Below are 13,137 nucleotides of genomic sequence, written 5' to 3' on the forward strand. Positions count from 1 at the left end.
CTCTGCCCTCACTCTCTACCCCCTCCATCTCTAGATGCGCCTGCGTGTTGTGGGCTATGTGTCAGTAGATAGGCCGATTATGAGGTAAAAGGAGCAAATTAATAATATTAATATATTATCAAGGGGGGGTAGTTAGTGTGTGTGTGGGGGGGGGGGGTTAATGTGTGTGACGTCGCTTGCCCCCCCCCCCCCCCCTCAACCGCACGTTGGGGGAACACACCCAATGGGTCTGCACTGGTCTAGTATTATTATAAAACTCTGATATTGGATGTTTACTTATTTGTTTGTTTACTTGAGTCTTTTTCTTTGATTCACATCTCCTCGTAAACCCGACACGCTAATGGTGACATTTTTACATATTCCGGTAGATATTTACCTCATGATCTCGAAAATTGCCTCATCTGAAAATTTGATTCATTATTTCCCGAGTGTTTTACTAAAATTGTTCATCAATCTGAGATCTTTTAAAAATCTAATGAGCTGAAGCGAGCTGATGACATCACAATGGCTCTGACGTCACATAGGCTCTGCTCCTCGCGGCCAGCTGCGCAGAGTTTTTAATGCACAGCCTGCTGGCCACTGTTTTCCATGAGCTGCGAGTTACGTGGCCCAGCCACCCTCGCCCCCACCCCCCCCCAGGGCTCTGGATTGACGCCGCTAAACACGTGCTCAAGTCGTGCTGCACGTTCCGCTGGGCTCCTTGAAGTTCTACAACATAGCGGCGGCGGTCGTTAGCGCAGCGCGGGCGCAGGCGCGGGGAAGTGCGTTGGAAAAGTGGCTCTTGAATGTCAATTTCTTGCAATACTCTAAATCACTTTAGTTTCACTCTCTTTTCTATTTCTGTCCCTCAATCTGCCTCTTTCCATCTTTCGATATATTTTTCCAAATAATCTTTTAAAAAATATATATATTTCATTGACTTGTGTTTGATGAGTTTTCTTTTCATTTTGTTTCCCACAACCTGTTGTTCCCAAATTCAGAACAGCGCTCGGGAGCTGAATAGAATTTCAATCATGGAACGTGTCTTTTAAAAAAAAAACTCTGGCTGTTGTTTCAAAGAATTTGCATTATTCAGACATTTTGGGTCCATTGGGGACCTGAGCAGAGAAAGGGATTTCATGAACCCCAGTGGAATAATTTGTGGGAAAAATGACTACCAAGATCGCAGAGGTAGTTCTAAGAAGCATAGCGAGAGTTAGTTAAAAGTAAATATACGTACCAGAAGGGATGTGAGATAAACTAACCCCGCAAGCTTGGATTTAGATACAAACTCTGCAGGTGTAAGTCAATAAAAATAAAACAAATAACAGAATGGCACTTGAAAAGTAAGCAATAGGTGCCAAAATATATCATCTCCGATGGGAGGCACTAAATCTGCTTCACAGTAACAGCTGCGAGTTGTGTTCAGTCTCTGAAATTAATTTCCATAGAACAGAGTTCTGAAGGCAGAGTTCAGTATATCTGGGATATAATGTTTCTAATACTGCCAGCTGGGAGGAATATCTGAACGAGAGTTTGTTAATGAGATTCCAGTGAACTATTCCCTCCGTGCTGCTGCATGGAACCGTTCAATAGTTCAGCACGGTGCGAGCTAGGTTTTAGACCTCAGCTGCTTTCGTTTAGTTTATTGTCACAAATTGCTGGAGTGACTCAGCGGGACAGGCAGCATCTCTGGAAAGAAGGAATAGGTGAGGTTTCGGGTCGAGACCCTTCTTCAGTCGACCCGAAACATCACCCATTCTTTCTCGCCAGAGATGCTGACTGTCCCATTGAGTTACTCCAGTATTTTGTGTCTATCTTCTGTTGAAACCAGCATCTTCGGTTCCTTCCTACACAGGTAGATAGTAGGTCAGAACCGTTCTCTAGTTGATGATAGGATGGCTCAATTGCCTGATAACAGCTGGGAAGAAACTGTCTCAGAATCTGGAAGGTACCGATGCTCCTCGACCTACGATGCTTTGACTTTACGATGGTGCAAAAGCGATACACATTCAGTAGAAACCATACTTCGAATTTTGAATTTTGATCTTTTCCCGGGCTTGCGATATGCGGTACGATACTCTCTCGTGATGCTGGGCAACGGCAGCGAGCCGCAGGTCCCAGTCAGCCACGCGATCACATGTGTTAACTGATACTCTGCAGTATACTGTGTTGTCATTGTTTTTTGGATACAGTGTCTTGTGTTTTGTGTTTTAGCATCACATCATGCGAACACATTCAAAGGCTTTAACAAAGATTCTGCTGTTGATGACATAGTAAGTAACAAGATATTAGTGCTTGGGAAACAGCTAGAATTGGACATTGATGAAGAAGATATTCATGAGCTTGTTGTCATTGAGGCTGAAGAACTTCTGTACATCTTGCTTGATGGGGAATGGGAGAAGAGGGAGTGGCCAGAGTGAAACTGGTCCTTGATTAATGCTGGCGGCCTTGCCGAGGCAGCGTGAAATGTTTATGGAGAATGAAAGTAAGGTCTTTTGGATCTCCTTGTTGTGAACATTCTACAAATCACTTCTAGATTTGTCAGGTCACAAGATACATATCAAGATATTTCTGAAACAAATGTGGTGGCACGGTGGCGCAGCAGTAGAGTTGCTGCCTTACAGCGCCAGAGACCCGGGTTCGACCCTGACCACGGGTGTAGTCTGTACGGAGTTTGTACGTTCTCCCCGTGACCTGCGTGGGTTTTCTCTGGGTGCTCCAGTTTCCTCCCACACTCCAAAGACGTACAGGTTAGTAGATTAAGCGGCTTCGGTAAAACTGTAAATTATCCCTAGTGTGTGTAGGATAGTGTTAAGGGCCTGTCCCACAGTTTCAAGAGTTCTCCCGAGTTTCCCCTGATCGAACTCGGAGAATTACGGTAATAGCCGCTCGTAGGTACTCGGGGCTCTCGTGGACATTTTTCAACGTTGAAAAAACTTCATGAGCTTACCGCGTGTCCCGAGTGCCTGCCGTTAGCGTTACGAGCCGCTAAGAGACGTCCCGAGCTCCGACGTACCCGCTACGTACATTCTACGTACTTACCACGAGTTTGATTTTTTTTTAACTCGGGAGAGCTCTTGGGTAAACCCGTATAGTGGGACAGGCCCTTTAGTGTGCGGTGATCGCTGGTCGGCACGGACTCGGTGGGCCAAAGGGCCTGTTTCCGCACTGTATCCCTGAACTAAACTGAACGAAAAATGCTGGGAGCTCTGCAAGGTGCAATAGAAAACACATTGTCAGAAGACTGCTAATTGGAAAAATAACAAATTAACGATATAGGCTGCAGCTGCTACAGAAACCTTCAGTTGTCACATCTGTAGGCCTGTTAACATCTTGCCCTATGGCTCCATCCTGCTAAATTTCACAGGAAGGGTGCAAATTCAGCCTCCTGAAGTCACAAAGATGGGAAAACAGATGTTTCCTCTTCACACCCAATAAAGCCAGTGTCAAATTGAAACCTATTCTTATTCCACCTGGAAGAATAGTAAGATTAAACGAGAACTTACCAGTTTGAAGTTTGATCTGTATTTTATGAGGAGTTACGATGAGGGATTACGTGAAGAACCCGCTCAGTGCGCAGGCGCGGCATACTTCCAAGCAGCGGTGTGGAATCACAGATAGACACAGTTATTTGAAGTAAACATAGTAAAGATAAGGAGACATCAATTTATTAGTTTGATCCATATAATGAGGGTGGGAGCGGAGGGCACGTAATCCCTCATCGTAACTCCTCATAAAATACAGATCAAACTTCAAACTGGTAAGTTCTCGTTTAATCTTACTATTTTACTTCGGAGTCACGTGAGTGACTACGTGAAGACTTCAAAGCTCTGTGATTTCAAACCGTGTAACAGTTCATACTTCACTCGCTGCCGAAGTCATTCGAGGGAGGAAGTATGTTATCGTAATCAACCATGAATCTGTTTGTAAAAACAATAATGGTGTTATTAACAACAACAAGACCAATTGCTCCCCCGGGCTTAAATTATATATTTTTTGCAGATTCTTTTTCTGCAAACGATACAGGTTCTGTCAGTGGTTTGTTATAAAAGTTTGGAACGTATACTCCCTAGACCACCCTGCAGTAGCCAGGATGTGGTCCATAGGCTCGTCCATCCTCTTAGTTACTGACGTGGAAGCTGTCCTGGTGGAATAAGATTTTATACACGTTAGTATTTACTCCAGCAACTCCCAGTACCTGCTTGAGCCACTAGAGATAGTTTAGCTCATCACCCGACCATGAGGTTTCCTGTGGCTGACCCATAAGGCTTTTTCCTCTCCCTCGGTATTCCTTATTGTGTCGATCTCTAAGTGGGTCATGACACATAAAACGTGGTTCAGGTGGGTATGCCCGGAATTTCATGACTGGACCTGATGTTCCTGGTCTGTTCTGTTTGGCCAACCCTTGAATGGGCATGTGACACTATCTGGTGTTATAACCATGTTGTCCCATCGCAGTAGATGGGAGAGCTGGCTCTTTGTGTTGATGTAAGGCCACCAGCATGTCCATCTTCAGGGTAGGCTGTTCCAGGGTGAGTGACCTGGCTGGTGATCATCCCCTAAGGTATGTCAGGATTTCACTGACATCCCAATTTGGGTGTACCTATTTCTGGGGAATGGATTGATATACCTCTCCTGTATCTGATCACCAGTGAGCGGTACCCAAGTTGAGTAGGCTAACAGAACATGTCCTTCATTGTGGTGAAGACCTGCCAGGAGCTCCAGTACAGTTTTTTGTTATAGTTGAATGTGTAATTCCTGTTTTGGAAAACAGTGTACCATTTCTTGATGCTCCTCAGGTATGTTCCCTTGGATATGTGACGGAATACTGTCATCAGGTTGATAGTGCTGCTGATCCAAGCACAGCAATGGTCTTCCCAATTCTGCAATTCTTTTAATGACCATGTCGAGGATCACTGGGAACCATGCTTGTGGATTTGGTCCACTGTAATTTGCGTAGTACCCGACTGATGAAGCCGTGGTACCTATTGAAGAGGTAGAAGGAAAGGAAAACATAGAGATTAGGTTCCCCCCACCCCTCAATATGCGGGAATGTCTCCATTGCCGCTGCCTTGAGATTGGTTTCATGTGACGTAAGTTAGTACGTGGTGATTTAATTGGATATAAGGAATCGATATCTGGTGTCCATATTGCTTAGTGATTTCAGCAAATATTTTTGGTTTAAATGTATGTTTACAGTATTTAGCTCACCTGATAGGTGAGTTACTGATGGTCAAACATGTTTGACGACATACGGTTTCCAATTGTTAATAAATTGTCACCTAATATCGATGTTCTCCGCCCAAGTGGTTTGGTATATGCCACCACTGATGTTGTTATCTTATAAACGAACATGCAAATTTGGTGGATTACTGAGCAAATGCTTCACTAGAATTAAGTAAGTTAATATATAACATGTTTAAGTCAATTCATATTGGCATTAAGTATTACAAGCTCAGTAACACATCAGGACACATAAGATGTTACTCAAAACAGGTGGAAGTGTACAACCATAATCCTTCCTGCCGATAAATTCCATGATAACACTACAGATTAATCCATTTGCCCCCATATTACAGGTATGGAGATAGTTTTGAACACTAGTATCTCAGCTCATAGGAAAGGTACAAAGTTCAGTAGCTGGTAATGCTGCTATATCCCAATTATTTTGCCACGTAGTTGATTGGTGGTTAATGCACCATGACTGATAGTCTTAATGAATACCAGATAACAACGTTGTGGATGGTCAACGTAAATATCTGGATATATATTTTGTGCACCGTTCCCAGAGGCACTGCAATACTGGGTCGATGCGTGGAGTGGACGGAGCAAGCCCCTATTCCATCTCCCTGTTCCAAAATTCAATTTAATATATGGTCCCTAGATAAGGGACGTATCAGATTATTAAACTGATAAGAACAGATACTACACTTGATCTTAGCCAAAAGGCCGAGAAGCGATGCAGCTAAAGCTGTATCCAAGGATAGTTTGTCATTAATATATAGACATGCCATGATGGAATGTTTCTAAGTGTCAGGGCTAGTTGATTCTGGATAACTTTGACTTAAATGCCGCAACGCTCATCATGGTTACTCCATCCAGGTAATTGCGGTATATCCGAAACTTATATGAGAAGGTACTGAATAGTGTGCATCTTCAAGGTCGATGTCTACCATAAAGTATCCTTGGATCCATGGTAGTAGTTACAAATCCCATGAATGGGTATACCTGGTGAAATACTCAAGTGGTTTATCAACGATGGTGCGACATTCACCATCGTGGGAGGGTAGACCACTTGGGGTGCTTGCTGAATTGGTGGCAAGATATTAATTCTATTCCCCTTGTATTTATTTTTTGGTATATAACTACCAAGAGTGATAGCTTCCTAACCAGGCGTGATTCATCCACCCCTTGTTAGTACAACCCTTAACCTTTATGTGATGGTAGGAACCATACTTATCTGTCTTCATTGTTGTTTTCTTTGGTTTCTGGTTCCTTGTTCTTGTAGGGACGATGTTTGTTGGGGGGTGGCGCATTTTCCCCTGGGGCCTGCTCTGGGCCGTGGCCTAAAAATGCTACGGGTTTGGCATGCAGGCCCCGAGCTTTCACCAGTACCATGAGGTAGACGCCCCTGGTGGACACGTAGAGGTACTGCTGTCTGGTTTAGTGTGGTGCTCATTCCAGACTCTGCCCTCTTGTGCCGAATAGTTTGAACACTTCGTCCAGTTTTTTAGGACTGGTTTGGTAAGTGCCAGGTAGCAGGATCTGTGCTTGTGAGGTCGGCGTTCTCATAGTCCTGTTAATTTCATAGATTGAGGGCAGGTTTGTGAGTTCATTTCAGAAGTTATGAGGTATGCCGTTGAACAGTAGGGTCAGGTGTTTTGCCATACTACCCTGCCCTTCTGGAATGAGCAGGTGGACATGATAGCCGACGTCAGGGTACCAAATGCATTTTTTAAATATTTAGGTTAAATGCGCTGCTCAATGTATCCCCCAATAATGGCGGGCACTTTGAGTAAATGCAATTTAGGGGAGGCGTGATAAAACCAACGCCTCATGGCTACCTGTCTTGGAGAGGTTTTTTGGAAAAGACAGGTAGTAAGCTGGCCATCAGTTGAGCCTGAAAAGCCATCTCGCTAGTGGTGGAGCCACATAGCAGCCACACCCAGCAGCTCTTCCTGATCCTGTACCTCAAGCATACTCCCGATATTGTTCAGCCAGTGACCCCTCTTCATGACCAGCCCAGCCACTGGTCACCCCAAAGCTAACCACACTAAGGAGGAAGCGATGGGCAGTGCCTAGGCACTGTGGAGGGTATGCCTGAACCCTCCAGCGAGACTGCCCCTCACGTAGCGTGTCTCGCAGGAGCTCCTGCTCCAGGAGCCGTTCCAGCGGCTCAGGCGGCTGCACTCTCCCTGCGGGTGGAGAGACGTCCCCTCCGACAAGTCGGAAGCCACCGGCCGGATGCCTCTTCGGATGGCTGAACATCCAGCCCGCAGCTCAGGCACTAGCGGGACTGGCTTCGGCGCGGTGTGGGGATAGCGGGGCGCCCGGTAAATGTTCCTACCGCCTTCTTCTAGAGCTTTTGTGCCTTGTAGATGCGAGAGCGCCCCTCAAGCAGCGCGTCTCGCAGGCACCAGCACCGAGAGCCGCTCCAGCGGCTCAGGCGGCTCTCTCTCCCCCCGTGCGGGTGGAGAGACGTCCCGTCCCAAATCGGGAACACCTGCCGGATGCCTCTTCGGGTGGCTATACATCCAGCCCGCTATCGGGCTGGGCTCGGCACGGTGTCGGGGAATAGAGGAACACCGGGTCGCTCCTACCGCCTGTTGCTGCCCCCCTTCCCCCCGACGGGAAACGTTCCTCCTTGAACGGGGGACAGTTTTGTTCCAGAGCCTTTTTCTCTGCCTGTAAAACACAAGCAGAAAAAGGGGCTCCCCTGTAAAAGAAACCCGACCTCAGGATACTCACCTGACGGTCCGTTTCTCTGTTGCGGGAGTGCCTAGCTCCCGCTGCCGCTGTTGCACTGCTGGCGTAATGCCGCGCCTGCGCACTGAGCGGGTTCTTCACGTAGTCACTCACGTGACTCCGAAGTAAAATTAACAAAATCTTAATAAGAATGTGAATTTGGCAGAACATGATTCCAATGGATTTTCTTTGGACTCGTGACACTTCATCTGTTGAGTTTGAGTTTGAGTTCAGTTTATTGTCACGTGTACCGAGGTACAGGGAAAAGCTTTTGTCGCGCGCTAACCAGTCAGCGGAAAGACAATGCATGATTATAATGGTGTCATCCACGGTGTACAGATACACGATAAAGGGGATAACGCGAATAACGCAACATTTTAAACAGGGAATTGAGAAGATAAATTCAATCCTGGCATATTTTCTTTATCATTTCCAAAGAACAGACCGTTTGCACAGAGGAGATGAAAATTAAAAAAAACTACCAATGCTGAAAATCTGAAATGAAACAGAAAAACCAGAAACACTCATGCACGTCAGGCAGCATATGTGGAAGAACATAGAAACATAGAAACATAGAAAATAGGTGCAGGAGGAGGCCATTCGGAGAACAAGCAAGCTTCCCTAGCAAAGAATTACACACTGCCCCATACAATGAGTGACTTAAAACTACAAAGTTGGTTTCGGCCCGAAACGTTACCTATTTCCTTCGTTCCATAGATGCTGCTGCGCCCGCTGAGTTTCTCCAGCATTTTTGTGTACCTTCGACTTAAAACTTGAGTTTGAATTAGAAATCTTTCCTTTTCCTCATTTTCCTTGTTTTATCAGCCTTTGTTACAGTTTGGTTATTGTTAACACTATTGGGGTCTATTTATTTATTCACCACATGCCAGATTTGTTGAATTTAGTTCAGTTCAGAGACACAGCGCGAACAGGCCCTTCGGCCCACCGAGTCCGTACCAACCAGCGATCCCCGCACATTAACACAATCCTACACACACTAGGGCCAATTTTACATTTACACCAAGCCAATTAAACTACAATCCTGTATGTCTTTGGAGTGCGGGAGCAAACCAGAGCTCCCGGAGAAAACCCACGCAGATCACAGGAAGAACGTACAAACTCCGTACAAGAAGCACCCGTAGTCAGGATCGAACCCGGGTCTGTGGCGCTGTGAGGCTGTAACTCTACCGCTGCACCACCATGCTGGCCTGGAGTGTTTCCAGCATTTTCTGCATTTATTTTACACAAAAGCCACGGTCTATGTCTCCAACAAAAAAAAAACAACAGAATTTTTGATTTTGTTTTTCTCTTTTCTGCAATGGCTGTGCTCAGCTAGGTTTGGACAATGTTGATTAACAAAAAAACAAAATGACCTTTCAGTTTATCCATAACAATATATGAGGACAAAGCTGCCCTTTAATAGTGATGATGGTTTGCCATTTTGTAAGAGCACTGGACGGCATTCTTTAACTAGATTTGACAGATGGAGATTAAACTAGTCATTTCTCACTATACAATGTAATGTCACAATTTCATTGGTAGCGCGTAAGCTATTTCTTCCCCTGGAACTAACATAGACGTGGACACAGGTTTGATGTGAAATCTGTCAGCCTTTATTGGTTTTCTCTTTTCATTCGGTTTTCTTCATTAACATTTAGACATGCTCTCCAACATTCCCTTGATGGTTCAATAGACAAAATCACTGATTCAGACACACTAAGGATATTTCAGTTTTAATCAGTAGTTTGGACTCGGATAACTGAGGGTGGAGCAGTGGTTGCTTCAATGGACTTCAGTTAAGGGGGAAGAATTGATGGATCCTTGTCTTCTAGGGTGGCACATTGCCAGAGACTCGGGTTCGATCCTGACTACGGGAGCTGCCTGTACAGAGTTTGTATGTTCCCCCTGTGACTTGCATGGGTGTTCTCCAGGGTCCTCCAGTTTCCTTTCAGACTCCATTGTAGGTTAATTGGCTGAGTAAAATTGTAACTTGTCCCTAGTACGTATAGAATAGTGTTAGCGTGCGGGGATCACTGGTCGGTGGGGCCAAAGGGCCTGTTTCCTCACTGTATCTCTAAACTAAACTACCATTCTGAAGAAGGGTCTCTACCCGAAACGTCACGTATTCTTGGAGTCCATTACTCCACCCTCAGTAACCCGAGACCAAACTACTGATTAAACCTGAAATAACCTTATGCCCCTGTCCCACTTAGGAAACCTGAACGGGAACCTCTGGAGACTTTGCGCCCCATCCAAGGTATCCGTGCGGTTCCCGGAGGTTTCAGATGGTTGCCGGAGGTTGCAGGTAGTGGAAGCAGGTAGGGAGACTGACAAAAACCTCCGGGAACCTCCGGGAACCGCACGGAAACCTTGGGTGGGGCACAAAGTCTCCAGAGGTTTCCGTTCAGGTTTCCTAAGTGGGACAGGGGCATTAGTCTGTCTGAATCAGCGCTTTTTTATTTATTGAACGCACTGAGTTACTTCAGCTGTCTGAACCGCTGTGTTACTCCTGTTGTTTGTGTCTATCTGAAACCAGCATCTGCAGTTCCTTCCTGCATAAACTAATACCTGTTTTACATTGTCTTCCTGGAGAGCAGCAAGATTAATACAATGATTCGTTTAACCTCTACTTACAAACAGATATTTACATCATAGACAGTCCATTGGCTTGGGAATGGCTACGAGAGATCTTGCACCTGAGTGATTCACCTGACCATTTAGCGCTGCTATTCCCAAGTGAACATAGATCCCGTTTCCGAAACATCTCTACACTCAGTTTGCAAGGCCACAGTGTGGCATTGTCAGGGTGACCATCTGTTGGGGTAATCAAGGCTAACGGTCAGACATTAAATAAACATTTTACCTCTAATTATAAACATATTACAAATAGGTGGTGGTTACTTTCAGCCACTTGCCCTATTAACAAGTGAATCGCAACTAATTGAAAGACTGAAAATATTTTTCTTTTCATGTTGATAACCTGCATATAGGACAAAGACGATAATGAGCCAACAGGTCCCACAATCGTACGGCAATAAGTTGGAGACAACCTTTTAGCCTCCGGATGTAGCAATTAGCAAGTTCGGTATTCTGACTGCACATGCCCAGGTCATCGGTCACAAGCAAAAAACACTCTCGGCATCCGTGCCGCGGCATGGACACAGACCTGCGCCTCATCCGCAGCCAGGATCGATCCCGGGTCTCTGGGGCCGCAATCACTGCCGAACCACCACTGGACATTCCCCGTCCCCTCCCGAGTGCCCCCCTCCCCCCGTCCGGGGGCGGCCAGAGACGGCGGGAGTCAGACGGGTACGGTGCCCACGGCCAGCGCAGAGAAGCAGCGCTAACTCCAATTCAACTCTGCCTGTTAACCTACCAGTCCTGCCTGGACTTACGGGAACGAACGCAAGCCACATTGTCTGTTCATTGTATTTCACACAGCTGCGAGCAGGTAGCCTCCACTGCAAACATGAAGCTTTGTTCCTTCAGAGGACACTCACTATCACTCAACTGGCAATAGCTGAAAGGGGGAGGGAGAAGTAAGAGAAGGTAGTGGTGAAGCCCACATGATAAAAATCTACCATTCCCTTTTCGTTGTTAGCAAACATAAACAAAATGTCTAGGATATTCAGTTTGTGAGGTTAAACTCAGCAAGTAGCTGCAGTGAGTATGTTGAGAAACCAGGTCCGATGGGTTCGCCGATTGCATTGGTAGTGAGCTCCAATCTAACGGTCTTCACATTAAATGGTGGGTGTGTGGAACAAGCTGCCAGAGGAGGTAGTTGAGGCAGGTATGATAACAAAATTTTTTAATACATTTGGACCGCTCATGGATTGGAAAAGTTTTAGAGGAATGTGGGCCAAATGCAGGCAGGCGTAACTAGCGTAGATGGGGCATCTTGCTCGGCATGGGCAAAGTTGGGCCGAGGTGCCTGATACCACTTGTATGGCTCTCTGACTTTATAGGCGGATAATAACCAACTGGCCATTGAAATATCATGGTTCCTGAAGCAGTTCATAAAATCATGAGAGGGACGGCACGGTGGTGCGAGTTGCTGCCTTGCAGCGCCAGAGGCCTGGGTTCGATCCCAACTATGGGTGCTTGTCTGTACGGAGTTTGTAAGGTCTCCCCGTGGCCTGCGTGGGTTTTCTCCGAGATCTTCTTTTTCCTTCCACACTCCAAAGACGTGCAGGTTTGTAGCTTAATTAGCTTGGTATAAATGTAAAATTGTCCCGAGTTTGTGTAGGGTAGTGTTAACGTGCGGGGATCGCTGGTCGGTGTGGATTCGGTGGGCCTGTTTTCGTGCTGTATCTCTAAGCTAAACTAAATTAAGGTTGGTATAGGTGCAGAGTTTTTGACCTGGCCATGAAGGCCCGTTGTCGTGGCAACGTTACAGGGGTCAGCTTGGTCTTCCATTGCTCTGTGCCTCCACAGGTCATGAAAGTTCCAATGGAATCCTTATGTGTCCTCAAAGCCCATTCTACAAGGTAAATCTCTAAAAAAAGTATGGTAAGATTTTTTGAATATAGTTTCCTTCAAAGGAAAACTTAAGGTAAATTTTAAAATGTTGGACATTTTTTGCAAAAACAAACTTTGTAAAAAAAAACTTGAAAATTCCCTTTAAAAAAAAAGAATTAACTTCAAAATCGTTCATTCAACCTGCTCCAAGCATTTTCTCGCATTCCATAGTAGTGCTTGCTTCTCCGAAGCATTCTTTATAACAAGGTGCTCTGGAGAGTGACCGAGACTCATTCATATATATGATGAAGATACAATAGTCAGAGATGCTGGCCTGGGTGCTGCTGAATGGGAATGGAATAGAGACTTATAATTTAGTCTTATCTCATAGTGCTCGGTGCAGCTAGCAAACAGTGTTATCGAATCCACAGAGAAGGTTTCAAGGTTAGTTTATTGCCACATGTACCAATTAAGGTACAATGAAATTCGAATTACCATACAGCCATACTAAAAAAAAAGCAACAAGAGACTAAACTACATAAAATTTAACATAAACATCCACCACAGCGGATCCCACATTCCTCACTGTGATGGAAGACAATAAAGTCCAAACTTCTTCTCTTTTTCTAATCTCTTACCTGGACGAACAAAGCTCCCACAGTCGGCGGTCGAAGCCCTCGCGTGGGGCGATCGAAGCTCGCGCATCATGGCAGTCGAACCATTCACAGTCGG

At 45.5% G+C, this 13,137-nt stretch overlaps 1 non-coding gene across 1 annotated transcript; it reads right to left on the bottom strand.

The window, feature by feature from the left end:
* Positions 1-5,751: 5,751 nt before the first annotated feature.
* Positions 5,752-5,943, bottom strand: LOC116972650. Its single transcript, XR_004411848.1, has one exon. It is a non-coding gene; the product is annotated as a U2 spliceosomal RNA (small nuclear RNA).
* Positions 5,944-13,137: the final 7,194 nt, after the last annotated feature.

This window comes from Amblyraja radiata, chromosome 4, assembly GCF_010909765.2.
Source record: "Amblyraja radiata isolate CabotCenter1 chromosome 4, sAmbRad1.1.pri, whole genome shotgun sequence".
In the NCBI taxonomy this organism is placed as follows: domain Eukaryota; kingdom Metazoa; phylum Chordata; class Chondrichthyes; order Rajiformes; family Rajidae; genus Amblyraja; species Amblyraja radiata.